Source organism: Nelusetta ayraudi, unplaced genomic scaffold (assembly GCF_046127955.1).
Source record: "Nelusetta ayraudi isolate G7.1 ecotype Tasmania unplaced genomic scaffold, CSIRO-AGI_Nayr_v1 ptg000002l, whole genome shotgun sequence".
Classification (NCBI taxonomy): Eukaryota; Metazoa; Chordata; class Actinopteri; order Tetraodontiformes; family Monacanthidae; genus Nelusetta; species Nelusetta ayraudi.
This window is the reverse complement of record NW_027466052.1, coordinates 4851386-4864648: the sequence shown is the minus strand read 5'-3', so window position 1 is coordinate 4864648 and position 13263 is coordinate 4851386. Positions and strand designations below refer to the sequence as shown.

At 48.1% G+C, this 13263-nt stretch overlaps 1 protein-coding gene across 3 annotated transcripts in view; it reads right to left on the bottom strand.

Annotated features, from left to right (window-relative positions):
• Positions 1-13263, bottom strand: part of znf609b (zinc finger protein 609b) — an 80304-nt gene that overhangs the window by 24974 nt on the left and 42067 nt on the right. The window lies entirely within an intron of this gene.

The following is a 13263-nucleotide window of genomic DNA, read 5'->3' as shown; positions in this document are numbered from 1 at the left end:
TGATGGGGGGAGGGAGGGAGAGAGGGAGAGAAAAAAAGAGGAAAGAACGTGAGACACTTCAAAAAAAAAAAACCCACTGGATAAAAAGCACACGCGGGAGCAGATGTGAGGTCGGGAGGCGGCGAGTTCACAGGGTGCCGAGCACATCAAGTTGTCATCGGCAGGAGAGATGCTCAGCAGCGACAGGCTGCAACCCAATAGCGCCACTCTGCTTCGTCCTGGAGGTGATTAGGAGGGCAGGCGTGTGAAAAAAACTGCCAGAATTAGTGCTTGAACAATCCGTGCCTGAACTTGTCTCCATCTGTGAGCAGAGCTGAGCACGATCAGCAATGCCGAAGCATCTTGTGGGCTGAACGCTCATTAATTTCCCTCAAATGAAACGAGAAAAAAATTTGCTGTTGAGGGAAGCGGAGAAGGGGAGAGGGTACACAGGGTCAGTAATCGATCCCACCTCTTGTGACAACACCGCGACAGCAATGAAGAGAAACTGGGCCAATGTGGAAAGAGAAACTAACAAGGATGTGAAATGTTGAAAAAAAAGAAAGAGAGAAAAGCAAAGGGAGAAAGAAGCTGCGAGCGGCAGAGGGGAAAAAGCGCGAGTCAGACAGCTGGAGCCGGAGAAATGTGTAGGCGGAATAAAGAGACGAGAGCGAGGAAGAGCAATGTCGATTTAAGGGCTACACGGTGACACCAGGCTTAGGCAATCTCCGTCGGAGGCAGTCGACATTAAAGCGCTGCGAATCATTAGCGGCGAGCTGCAGGAGGAGCGACGCGCCGCAGCCGGCAACACACGTCCTTTAATTGGGATTGAAACACTCCCGGGCTGCCAGCGCCGCATCAAATTAGTCTGAGCAGGCAAAATGACAAGTGAGAAAGTAGATTAGAGGCTGCCGCATTTTTTAAATATTTGTGCAATTATCTCTGTGCTGTTGCGCAATTAGCATGTGCGATGTGGAGGAGCTGCAGATTCACGCGGACGGATGTTGTTTGCATTGCAAGTGGCAAAAACAGGGATGTAAAACAGACAAAACTGGACTGAGCAACGTAAAAATTCAGTCAGAGGTCTCAACGTCGCCCCCTGTGGTGGAACGCAGTACTGTCACATTGCGTTAAATGATGATTTATTTGAAACACCGTTTCTGTCATTTCCTATTCTATGCTGAAATACACGAGATATAAAATATAAATTTTCACACAATTGCCAAAGGTTGGTTTGAATTTTTTTTTTGCATATCTTTTTAGCGACCACAAAAAAAAACAACTAATTGCAATAAATCGTTTACAGGCTTTAAGTCAGAACAAACTATGTCAGCCAACTGTGGGTTTTCACAATTAAAAGAAAGAGATTATTAATCTCTGAGTTTCAAATGGAATTTAAAAAAATTAACATTGATTAAACAGGGCAATTTATTTGTGATATTGTTCAAACACGCTGCAGGAAGTGTGATTCAAGAGCATTAGTGTCATAATGCGCAAGTCATTCTAGATCCATCACACGAGCCGTGGACCTGTGAGGTAATTAAAGACGGGATAAACTGAGAGCTCAGCAGAGCAAACATCGGCCACTGAAAATTAATATTTCCCGGGGACCCACCGTCACGGTGGCCTCGTGTTTTACCATTTACCGCAACAATCGCAGGCAGTCCGCTCCTCCCCGATTGCTCGAAACTGGCGGCAATTAAAGCGTTGCGGAGAGGGACAGGAGTCGCGGAGCTAGCGGTGCTCTAATCTCCCGACGTCACCCTGTGATGCATGATAGGGGCCACGCCGCGGGCTGGCTGGATGAATGAGACAGGACAGGTAATCACCCGAGCTGTCACCACACACTGTTTCCAGGTCTTATGGAGCGCCGCCGAGGAGACCACACATCAGGCTCTCCTTCAAGCTGACAGAGGAACGGTGAAGGGTGCGAACAGGTTCACGCAGAGTCTCAGCTGAGCCCGCTCGGCGCCTCAAGCATTCCGGGAGGTGACAGTTTGCTGCTACATAAGTTGCAGAGGGTACTTTCTTGAAGGAGTAATGTGATGGCCACTGATGCATGCCGAGCAGTATTGACGAGGGATACTACATACTTTAACCCAGTGCATGTTTTTACTCTTGTGCAAATGAGATGCACAATGTCTCCAGTATGGATGGTGATACCCGACTTCCAGATCCAAGATTAGAGAACCGAGGAGGGTTTCCCCAAAGAGCGTAGCCTTGTTTGGGTCTGAATGAGGAATGTATATACCGTGCACGCTCTAATCCGATGTGCAAACAGGTCTTCCAAATCCAAGTGTGTTAGAACAGAATAAAACAAAAATACATTTCCATAAAAAGAGGAAACAGCACAGATCTACATCGGCGAGAACGAAGTATGCAGGGTTCTAAACAGGAGAAAATCAGTAAAGGGAATTAAAAACCGCTGTGTTTTGATGGGAGATCTCTCTCAGATGTGGTTGGCTACAGAGTCCGAGCACATAAGTGAGCAGCACTAAAAGGTTTCAATGGGTTCTAAAAGTATGGTTTTAGTCAGGCGAGACAATTATGAAGGATTCTAAAATTATGAAACTGGGACAAAAATTTCAATTTGGCAGAATTTGAAGCTGTAAACACGCCAAACACACGAAGCAGCCGCTTCCAAATGCATTGGGACTTCTTGCAATTCCAGTGAGTACATTATCCCAACTGCCAGTTTTCCACCCTACGAAAGCTACGGAGACCGGACAGGAGGGACTTGTGACTCTGATTCAATTGACAACAAAAAAACAAAAAAAACAGAGACAGGCTACTCGACGGGGACCGCGCAATAAAAAGGCCCATTCACTGTGCCACGGTACAATATAATTAGAAACGAGCCACAATGGAGAAGGGAGCGGCGCGCGGCGTTCGTGGACAGCGGCGCTCTATCTCCCGTCGAGCCCCGTCAGCGGCTGAGTGAACAAAAAGCACTTTCACCGAGGGGCTGCAGAATGTGAGCCCACACAGTGAAATGCCTGACGTCTTGTCAGGGCTTTTCCGCCACCACACGCTGCTCAACTTGTCAGATTACACCCGACTCTGCGCCGGTGCTCAGCCCGTGCCAAATTCCATGATCCCCCCCCCCGCCAATCCCTCACCCCTCTGGAAATGTCCCCTCTGGAAAGCGCCGTGGCCGAAAACTCACGCAGGCCTTCTTCCCCGGCGAGAAACTCCCATCTCCCGACTTCTTAAGAAAGCCACACTGGCAGGAATAATGTTGAGCTATCCCGCGAAAAATCCTATTAATCTTGGAGCCGCGTTGAGCGAACCTCACGGCGCTGACAGAGTTGGAGCGGCGCACAAATAACTTGTCCTTGGCAGAGCGACGCGCACGCTCAACTTTACTTTGCTATTTATTCATTTTATTGGACACATTCTTTTCGGCTTCAACTTGTTTATTAACGCTGGGATTAAGAAACTGAGCGCTGAGTTTGGGGGAGGATTACCAAAGGATTACACTGCAGTGTCAAAGCCAGACACCTGTCTTGGCTCCCAGAAAGGCAGCAGCGTGAAGCTAGAATAGAGTTGACCACGTTTCGCTTTTTCCTCCCCCGTCCCTTCTCCATTCGTTTATCCTTTGTTGACTTGTCGAGTGAAAATGCCAGAGCAGCCGTTTCCTCCGCCGACTTGTAAATCCAGTTAAAATCTGAGCCATGGAAAAAAAAAAAAAAAAAGAATAAAGAAGTGACCATTAATGTCACATCCAATGACCTGGATGATTTAGCCTGTAATTTTAATTGGTCCCGGGAGACGTTCGGAACGTTGGCCACAACGCCTCAAAACAAGCTTGTTAATTATGCTTCATAAATACGGAACAGTGGGAGAAAAAAAACAAAACCCAATATAAACTGTGACAAAGGAGCCAGGAGCAAAGCGTTGAGATGAAGGAATAAATGACCACGGTGCAAGTGTTTAATAAACAGCTGTTAAAAAGGAGGACGTGACTTCACAATGTCTCATGCATAATGCATGGCTTTAAAAAAAAAAAAATAAAAGACTTGGTTGGATGGCTGTGGTTTTCCAACAGGGTTGCAGGACTGTGGCACAGTGTGAACCTCACAGCTGGATACTTTCTGTGCTGAGCCTTTTCTGCTCTAGCCGGTACCAAGAGGGAAAAAAAAACACTTTATGCGGGTTTGTCTTCCCAGATATTCTTCAATTCAATCCTTGAGTTGTATCGGCTTTATTTTCTCTCAGACAATAACTGGGGCAATTGAGTTTTCCACTTGGGCCACCCAAACTCCAAACACTCCGAGTGAAAATGTTTCTTGTGCTCTTCTTTCTGGATTGATGCAGATTAGGGTTGAGGCCCATTAGTTTTGTCAAGAAGGTATTGACATACTATGTATGTGTTTAGTGGCCGCAATGCACGTATAAATACGACTAGTCTGCGTGTTTTAGAGACACGTGGAAGAGTGAGCTGTGTTTGGGTTGGCGTTCAGGCCAATGCATTGGCACACCTCTGTTGCGCTAATGACGGATAATGGAAGGAGACTGATCACTTTATTTAAGGTGCGATTATTTAACATTTACACGAAGCGTATAAACATTTATGAAGGCCATTTTATTATAGCGCTATTCATAATGTCTGCATTCTCGAGCCACCACTCCCGGGTACTCGAAGTGACAGACACGTTAATGAACACTTAAACCTCTTTTGCAGAAGCAGTACTCAAGAGTGTTATGAATCATTTGCTAAATTGCTTTTGTGCTACCAATAAATAAGCACGTCTCGGAAAAGAAAGGTTGGTCAGTCATCGAGAGGCTGTTTGTTTTTTTTTTTGAAAGAGACTAATATGTTTTGAGCGTTAAAGGAATTGCAGCTGCTGGATGCTGTAAACCGAAACAAACCAGTGAAGGCACCACATTGGCACCTTTCACTCGACCTCAGCTGGACAAAACAAAGGTCTTCAAGGGATTATGACTAGGGCACATTATGTTAGCCCACTACTACACAGCCAATATACTTTTCCTGCATCTCACAAGGCTGAGTATAAGCTAAATAGGTTGTTCCAAGATTTTACGAGTACGACTTTTAAATGCATCGATGAAGAGCCTCTTCCGATCCCTCTCTGGAAGTACCGATACGTCCGTCAGAACGGTCGACTAATTGACGGCGCGTCAGGATTTCTCCCGTCTGAAAGGAGCGCCGCCTCACTCCACATCAAAGAGGGACCACATCTGTCTTTGAAAGGAGGAAACATAACTCCTGCTGACAGAAAGAGCCATTATGCAGGCAAAAAGGAATTCTTGCCCAAGTGCTATTAGCTGCCCGAACTCGGCGTTCCCATTGCACTTATGCAATTCTTTTTGACACCGGGGGCCAACCCTGTTAACATCTTTGGTGAGTTAGCGGGGTTGGAGGCCAGCGGGCATCACACTGCACGCTGGCACCGGCCGTGGCCGTCTTTCAGCGCGCTCAGTCGAGACCCATTTGACTGCAAGGAAACGAAAGAAAAGCTCTCTTTTCTTATTTGGCTGCCATGTAGTCAAAGGGGGACCTTGGATAATCTGCGCTGAACAACAGCAGATTGGATTCTTCGCAGTCTGAGTGGTGTGACTGAGGTGAGGGTTGCTGAAGAGGCCATTACCGCTGGGCTATAATTGAAAACAAACGCACTCGCCTTGTATAATTTGATCGCTAAGAGGAGCGATAGACGAAATGGAGACGAAAACAAAACAAACGAGCGCTCCTCCAGGGCTGTTCAAGCTCGGCCGATTGTTTTCAGGCGCAGCACAGCTGGCCCAGTTCCTTCGCTCAACAACCGTGCCGTCGATCTCTTTGAAGCCCTGCTTTTTTTTTCCCTTTCTCCCCGAGTAAATCACAGAAACAAAAAGTGAACATAAACGCGAACACCTGACAACAGCAGGCAAAAAAAGCAACTCCGATTCCAAACAACTGCTCTCCTTTTTATTTTCTTTTTTCTTCAGGATGCTAATTGTGTGTTCAGGAAAGCACAACAGCGAGTGGGGAAAAATACAGAGCGGAGGCGACGCTGCAGTGATGTCACGGAGACTAAATAAGTTGACCGGCATCTCGGTTGAAAAAAGCAATAACCCAAGCTACCATTTGACTGTCTGAAGCAGGCATGGGGAAACTTTTTGACTGGTGGGCCACGATGGGTTCTAAAATTTGACAGAGGGGCTGGAGAAGGAGCAGATGGATGGAGAAAAAATATATCATGGGACATGTAGAAAACGTGCTTCAATGTGTACTGAAAATGGAAAGAAAAAAAAAGCATTACAACAAAATACGTCTTTGAAGCCCCACGTTACTTAGCTCTTTATGGAAATGACTCCTAAAACACTGAGAAAATGTGATGAACTACAGCTATTTTATGACTTACAATTAATGTCATTCTTCAAGTTCAGCTGGTCAGATTAAAAAGCTTAATGGGCCACATATACAGTAGCCTCTGGGCCGTAGTTTGCCCATCCCCTGATCTAAAGCCATGCACATCCATGGCAAATTTGTCACACGAAGCTAGCCAGAATTAAGACTGTTGACTCTTTACCTAGCTCCTACCTAAAAGAGAACTGGCCTGTAAGGAAACATGGGAATGGAATACATAAAATGCTGCATACAGGAAGCCACTTTGCAGTTGAAAAGTCGGATGAAAAGGCGAGGCGATAAACACGTCTTTAGCGCACCCTCGTCACCACCACTCGTCACTGCCAGTTCAGCAAGCCATTCACCGCAGGCCGTGATTCACCGCTCTGACCGCCGGGGGACACGCGAGGCATACTCCATCTTTTTTCCCGCTGCGAAATTTCATCGGCAATCAAATTTAATGCGGGTGTGACGCGTTCATTCACATTCAAAGCCGCCACTTTCCCGAGGCCTTTGATTGTACTGAAGGCGAGAGGTACACAAAGCTGCTTGTCGGGGAGAAAAGCTCTTCGGAGAGGAGGCAGAGGTTTTCACCTGCAGTGACACATGCTCTTGCTGATGAAAGGACAACATGCATTAGTCAAGAGAGTGCTCCTGCAGCTAGCAGCGGCAGCGTGATGGCGAGTAAGTGTGATATAAAAAGACAGACGGCACAGGGGACCGCCGGCTAGAGGACTGAGCCAAGATAAGTGGGGCTCACCAATTTGCTCATTTATGAGAAAGCAGACAGATTTGCCCGGCGCAGCGAAAAGCAGAGAGAGGGAAAAAATTTTTTATCTCTGTTTAACTCGCGCTACAATTACAAAAAAAAAAAGGGGGGTGGGGGGCAGCATCTAGGAAAATCAGGCGTTTTCAATAATTAACTAGGGTGTATAATTTCCTTGACTCCAATGTTTTTCCAGCACGAAACACACATGCTTGAGTATTTAATAGGCAATTACCACAAGGGACGGTCAGAGTAACCTTGCATGGTGGCTAAGATATCACTCCCAATCTCACTTGCCCATCTCGCCAACCTCAAATAGACAGAATTTGTAATAAGCCTTAAAATTACATTGGCCCAACCAGGCTGTGGAAAAATCAAAACAGAAAACAGGAAGCCACTGCTGCCATCTGGCCTCAAGAATTCCAAAACATGAGGGAAAAAAAAATACAGGAAAGAATACAATTTGTGACATCGGTTTATGATTAGACGTATGTGTTAGCCGAGTTCACACGGTCAAACGATCTGCCGGGTCCACCAGAACGCATCATGTTCCAAGGTTCTCCCCATGCCAAACACTTTCTATGGGCTCTTTTATCAGAAGGATATTTGAAATTAAATCAATAGTATTTGTATTTTACATTTTACAACTGACCCCCGACAAAATCAAAAAAAACAAACAAAACATTTTTACCGTTTTACCGTTTTACCGTTACCAATTAAAACCTGGTTGTAATTCCACCAGGCGGCACTTCAAACACGGAGGCAGGATGACGGAAGCAAGAGAGGCAGTAAAAGCGATAAAACTGGAAATGTTCTCATTCTAACAGCAGCTAGCAGGCCCTGGGCAACCTAGCAAGCACGGGTCTGCGCTAGGAAACCAGTCTTATTGTAATGCCGTGTCATTCTATTGATGCCATTTTGCATAACACTGCTGGAGAGACTCCTCACGCCTACTTATAATTGCAGGACATCAGATTGTGATGTAAAATACCAGCTTAGTTATCTTAGCTTAGCCCATCTCAGAGTGGAGTGGCTTCTCTTTCAGCGCCGAGTTGGAGATGCCCAGACGCCTACAAATCAGCACTCCAAGACTGAGATCCTACACAGACAAACTCCCGAAAATCTATAGTCTCACAGTTTGCAGTCACGGCAAGTTTACTTGAAGGGTCGAACGCGTCTGCACGAACGTTCGCATCAATCAATTTCCGAGTTGTTTTCCCGCGACGGGTAACCGGTGCTGCGATCGCGCTCTGTGCGAGAGCTAAACCCGTAAAAAGTTCCCGGTTGAGAAACCGTCTCAATGTTTCCAACAGTGTTTATGTAATAATAGTGATGTTACCTGTCAGTGAACTCGCTGAGAAGGTCAGAAGCCCATTGTTACTGCTGTGTTATTGAGGGAGTGTGACGTTACACACTGATTCCTCTCCCACATTAGTCAACACCCTGCTTCCAGCCAGGTGTTGACTCCTACATACCCCTCCCCCGCCCCGCAACCACACACACCTACAATAAACTGTCAGTCTCAGCAGGAAGCTAAAAACCCAGAAGGCTGTAAACAAGGATAAATATGAGACTTGTTTGTAGATCAATAAGTATATCAAAGCCGAGTGGCTTCTGTACAAAAGCCCTGGGAGAAACAGTAAAAGAAAATGTGAGAATAGAAATGAGAGCCTGGAGCAGAACAAACGACCTCCGCCGATCTTATTGTGTGACCGCCGTTGTTGCTGCTTATTATATTATCATTGTTATTTTTTTTGGGGCTTTTCAAGCCGCATGGACGAGCTCATCACCCATCATCCTGTCGGCTCAGTCCAATGTCATGACCTGGAGCTCTGTCCTGAACTGTCGAGTCAGGGGGAAACAGATGGGACGACAAAAGTCAACGATCCCCTCGGGGAGCCGCTGTTTCTTTCTCTCGCTCTCTCTTCCAATTGCGCATAGTTGGACGTCGGAGGGGGGGATTTCTTTTTCTTTTCTTTTTTTCAAGCCGTTTGTGCCGGCACGGCTCAAAGCACGAGCAGGTTTAGCCGGCCGGCTGGTTTGGAAGCTTTGCTGGCTGGTTGCTTGAGCGGTTCCCTCACAGCAGGTGGCTGGGTGCACTTTTCGCTCGTCTTGGTTCAGCTTGACCTTGTCAACCTAATTCCTTCCTTTCGCCTCCCTGGCTGAGGCCCGAGCCTACGCCTGCTATTGTTTTGTAGGCTGACAGGGAAGGGGGATGGTAGGGGACGGAGGTTGGGCTGGAAGTGCTGGGCTAATATCAGCAGCACTGAAGAGGCCTCGGCGTGGCCGCCTCAACGTCTCTTTGTGTTCACTTTTTTACGCTTTCGCCTGCACAAATCTGCTGCAGCCGTGAAACAGACTCATCTGCAGTGCTGTGGCAAGGACTTTTTCCGTACGCACACTTGTTTCCGATTTCCAAAACAAAAATAACCACATGTTATTTACACAACTTGATCTGTTTTGTTGCCGGCCGTTTCTTTCATTTCTATTTCGGCAGCAAACAAAATGCGAATTGCGGTGCGAATCCCCCCCCACCACCACCACCACCCCACCCCCCCCCCCGCGGCATTCTTCAGATATCAGCGCTGGCCGCAGACCAAAAACCTCATTGGTCGACAACTAGTGACTAGGAACTGCACAGATTTGTTTGTCATTTAACGCGCGCCTTCTTGGCTTGAGCCACATTCTAACTGGGCGGCTTCATCGACGGGGTCCCGATTGATCGATCTCTTGTCGGCTTTGATGCAGCAGCTGGGTTGAACAATTGCACGATGAGAACTGTCGTGCGCGGCAAAACCGGGGAGGCAGCGACCCTCGTCCAATACGGCACCAGACGCCGGTGTAAACGTATATTCCACCGGAGAACAGCTATCGATCAGGAAAAAGGAAAAAAACCCGTCGATACGTTACGTTACGATACTCGCGGACACCCGAGGAAAACGCACAAACCACGAGCAAGCACAACAAAAAAAAAACTCAACGGAGCCGCCGCCGCCGCCGCACTGACTGGCGGTTCCAACAGGTCCGACTGGGGTTTTGTTCTCCGCCCCGCTTCCCCCGTTTCTCATCCGCCCAGTTCGACCGCAGGTCAGCTGACAACAACAGTATCTGTTACAACAGTAATCCACATTCTCGCCAAGGTCACCCCCCCTCCCCCCCGCCCCCAGCGCCGCACTGGGAGCGGGAGAGCCAGATAAACTAAAGCCGAGCCCATGAGGAGTTTCTCCCCCCTGCTCGCCATAAATCTTATCTCGCCGCAGAAGGAGGGGATGGGGAGGGGAGGAAGAGAGCGAGCGAGGGAGAAAACCCCCCCGACGACAACAAATCGAGAGGCTGTCACCGACGGATCAGCCGCCGACATTTCCACCCAAACGCCGGCGGTCCGCTCCTCGTCGAGGGGCTTTGACGGAGGATTTGGGATCCGCAAGCAAACGCTTCCGACACCTGCGTACGCGTCTGAATTCAGGAAGCCACGGTGGTGGTGGGGGAGGGGTGTGAATAATAAAACACTCCCTCCCACTATCACTAACACTACCACTATCCAGAGGAGTTGATCAGATGAGCGACTCTCACATATCAAACAAGGAAAAACAAGCTGTTATTCAGATTGGGATCCAACCCCCCCCCCCCCGCCCCTCCGCTCCCCCACAGCCAGCCCCGAACCTCAAGACTATTAATAGCGGTTTCCTCTTCATCTGGCTCCCACTGTGGTTTTGAGTTGCCTCCTCCAAACACTGGAGAGAAACTTCCTGAAGCGGCCCGTCGATGTCAGACGATGCGTCTCCCTCTGCGAGGAAATCTGTTGCGTTTACGTTTGTTTTTTAGGCTTTTGATCGCAGATTGCAGGAGGAGGACAGCAGATTTACCGGAAACATCAAAATCAACAAAAACAAACGTAGCTTAGCCCAGTTTCGCTACCTGAATTTTCCGCAAGGTTTAGTCGCGCGGTGACTAAACTACAGCGTTCGAGGAATAGCAATAGCCGGCATGGTCCTGGCCAAAACAACATTAAAGCCTGCAGTTGAAACAAACACAATGGTTGACTTTAGAGTTCAAACCATTCACCAAATGGAACATTCAAAAAAAAAAAAAAAAAAGAATTCAGTTTTTCAGAATCAAAGGTTTTTGTCCCCTCAACTTCGCTGCCGCTAAACATTGGTTCCGCTCCGATGCGCCTGGAGGAGGCATTTCTTATTGATCCTTAAATACTGTAAGTCATAGCAGTTTAGCTGGTGATGGAATAAAGGACAAATCATGGGTCTGGCATTTTCCTGTGTTTTTCCCTCTCTTTTGCCAACTGAAATAATCGTTTGATGGAATGGAAGAAAAATAATCCGCACATGGATCGATTACCAAAACCGTCAACCAGAGAGTCAGTTTGTTTTATTTCGGCTTAGCGGAGGAAAGACGGAACGCTAGCGCGCTACGCCGCTAGCCTTGGCCAGTCCCGCTTCGCTGTTAATCAATGAAAGGCCAATAAAGGTCACTGCGGCTGCGGCAGAGCGGCGGATGATGTTGCCACGTGTGGACGAGTCGTCGCTGCTGCTTGACGGCCGCTGGAGATGCTCTCTCTCTCTCTCTCTCTCTCTCTCTCTCTTTCCCTCTCTCTCTCTCTCTCTCTCTCGCTCCTCTCTTCCTCCCGCTGTCCCACATGCTGCTACTTAAACTCCAGCCTGCTACTCTGATTGACCCCGACTGCTGGCTGTCTCACAGAGCTCCTATTGAGCCGCGTCCGTCTTAATGGACACTGATGTGCACTATAACGGCTGCTAGCAGCTCCTGCGCCGCCGCCTCTACCGCAGAAAGCCGCCCGACTTCAGGGGCACAAACAGCACCGGCTCGACACTGCAACGCAACACAAGAGCAACTGCTACGGAAGGAGAAGCAGAAGTCTCGGCGAGGGCGGCGTTGAAGGTTACGCTGGAGTTTATTTTTTTTATCATGTTTGTTTTGGGGAGGGTGGAGGAGGATAGGGAGTGGGGGAGGGGTGGTTTGCACAAGAGTGGAACTGAGTTGGGAATATTCCAGGAGAGTTATCCCAGAAGAATTTTCCAGAGTGAAACAAAAAAAAAAAAAAGAAGAAACATGTCAAAACGGGGGGGGGCCGGTCTGCGAGCAAATCCACTTTGGCGAGTATCAAATCAATCTAAAAGCTGTTTGAGAGCCGCTCAGTAAGTAAGATGCTCTCTGGCGGTGGCAACACACACAGATGGAGCCCCTGAGCTGTTCTGGAGACTCAATCAAGGAGACGAAACCGGCGACGTGTCAGCGCAACCGCTGGCGGGGAGTGTGTGGTGGTGGTGCTGCTGCCCCTCTAAACAAATTATATCTCTGTGACCTTCACATCGTTAAAAGCACTAATAAGTCGGCGGAGGCGGCGGGGAGGTGAGACTCAGGCACCGACGCTGAGGCAGAATCTGACCCGGATGCGCCGCCGAGGTCCGTCGCTCTCAGCCATCGCAGTGTGATGACCTTGTTAGTTTGAGTGCCTAATCTGCTAATGCCCCGATAAAAATAAACAGTCAGCGCAGGCATTGACGTGCCTGCTGCTCCTCCTCCAACTGCCACCGCCGCCGCTGCTGCTGCTTGTCTGCAGCTGTTATCCATAAACACAGATGATACCTCCAGCTTTATTTATCCTGAGAGGAAGAAAATGAACCCGGGTGTCACGATGACGAATCCTTAAAAGACTTCTTAGGGGAACGACAAAACAAAAGGAAACAATCAAAGTCGTATTCAAAGCGAATCTCTTTTATTTAAGTAGGTTTGGCCACATCCACAGTCACAACAACCAGGAAGCGCCCCCCCCCCCCACCCTCAACTTCAGTTTGGTTTTTCACCCCGAGGTTTTTATCCAAGTACATTTATTCCCAGCGCTCTCCCTCCTCGCGGCTTAATAATTCATACACAATACTGGAGATGAGGCTGGGATTAATAATTAAACCCGCAGTATTTATTATAAATTCAGCTAAAATAAAAAAAAACACAGCCAGTGATGGTTTTGGGTTTTAAGTCCCACCACCACCACCACCTTCTTTTACCTCTGTGTCCACTTCCTCTGAGAAGGCCCTGCAGCCTGGAACACAGTGAGCCATAATGAAGTGGCTGCGCTGGAGTGAAGCCGAAGGGCTTCGACCGCGATCTCGAGCACGTTGGCACGAGACAA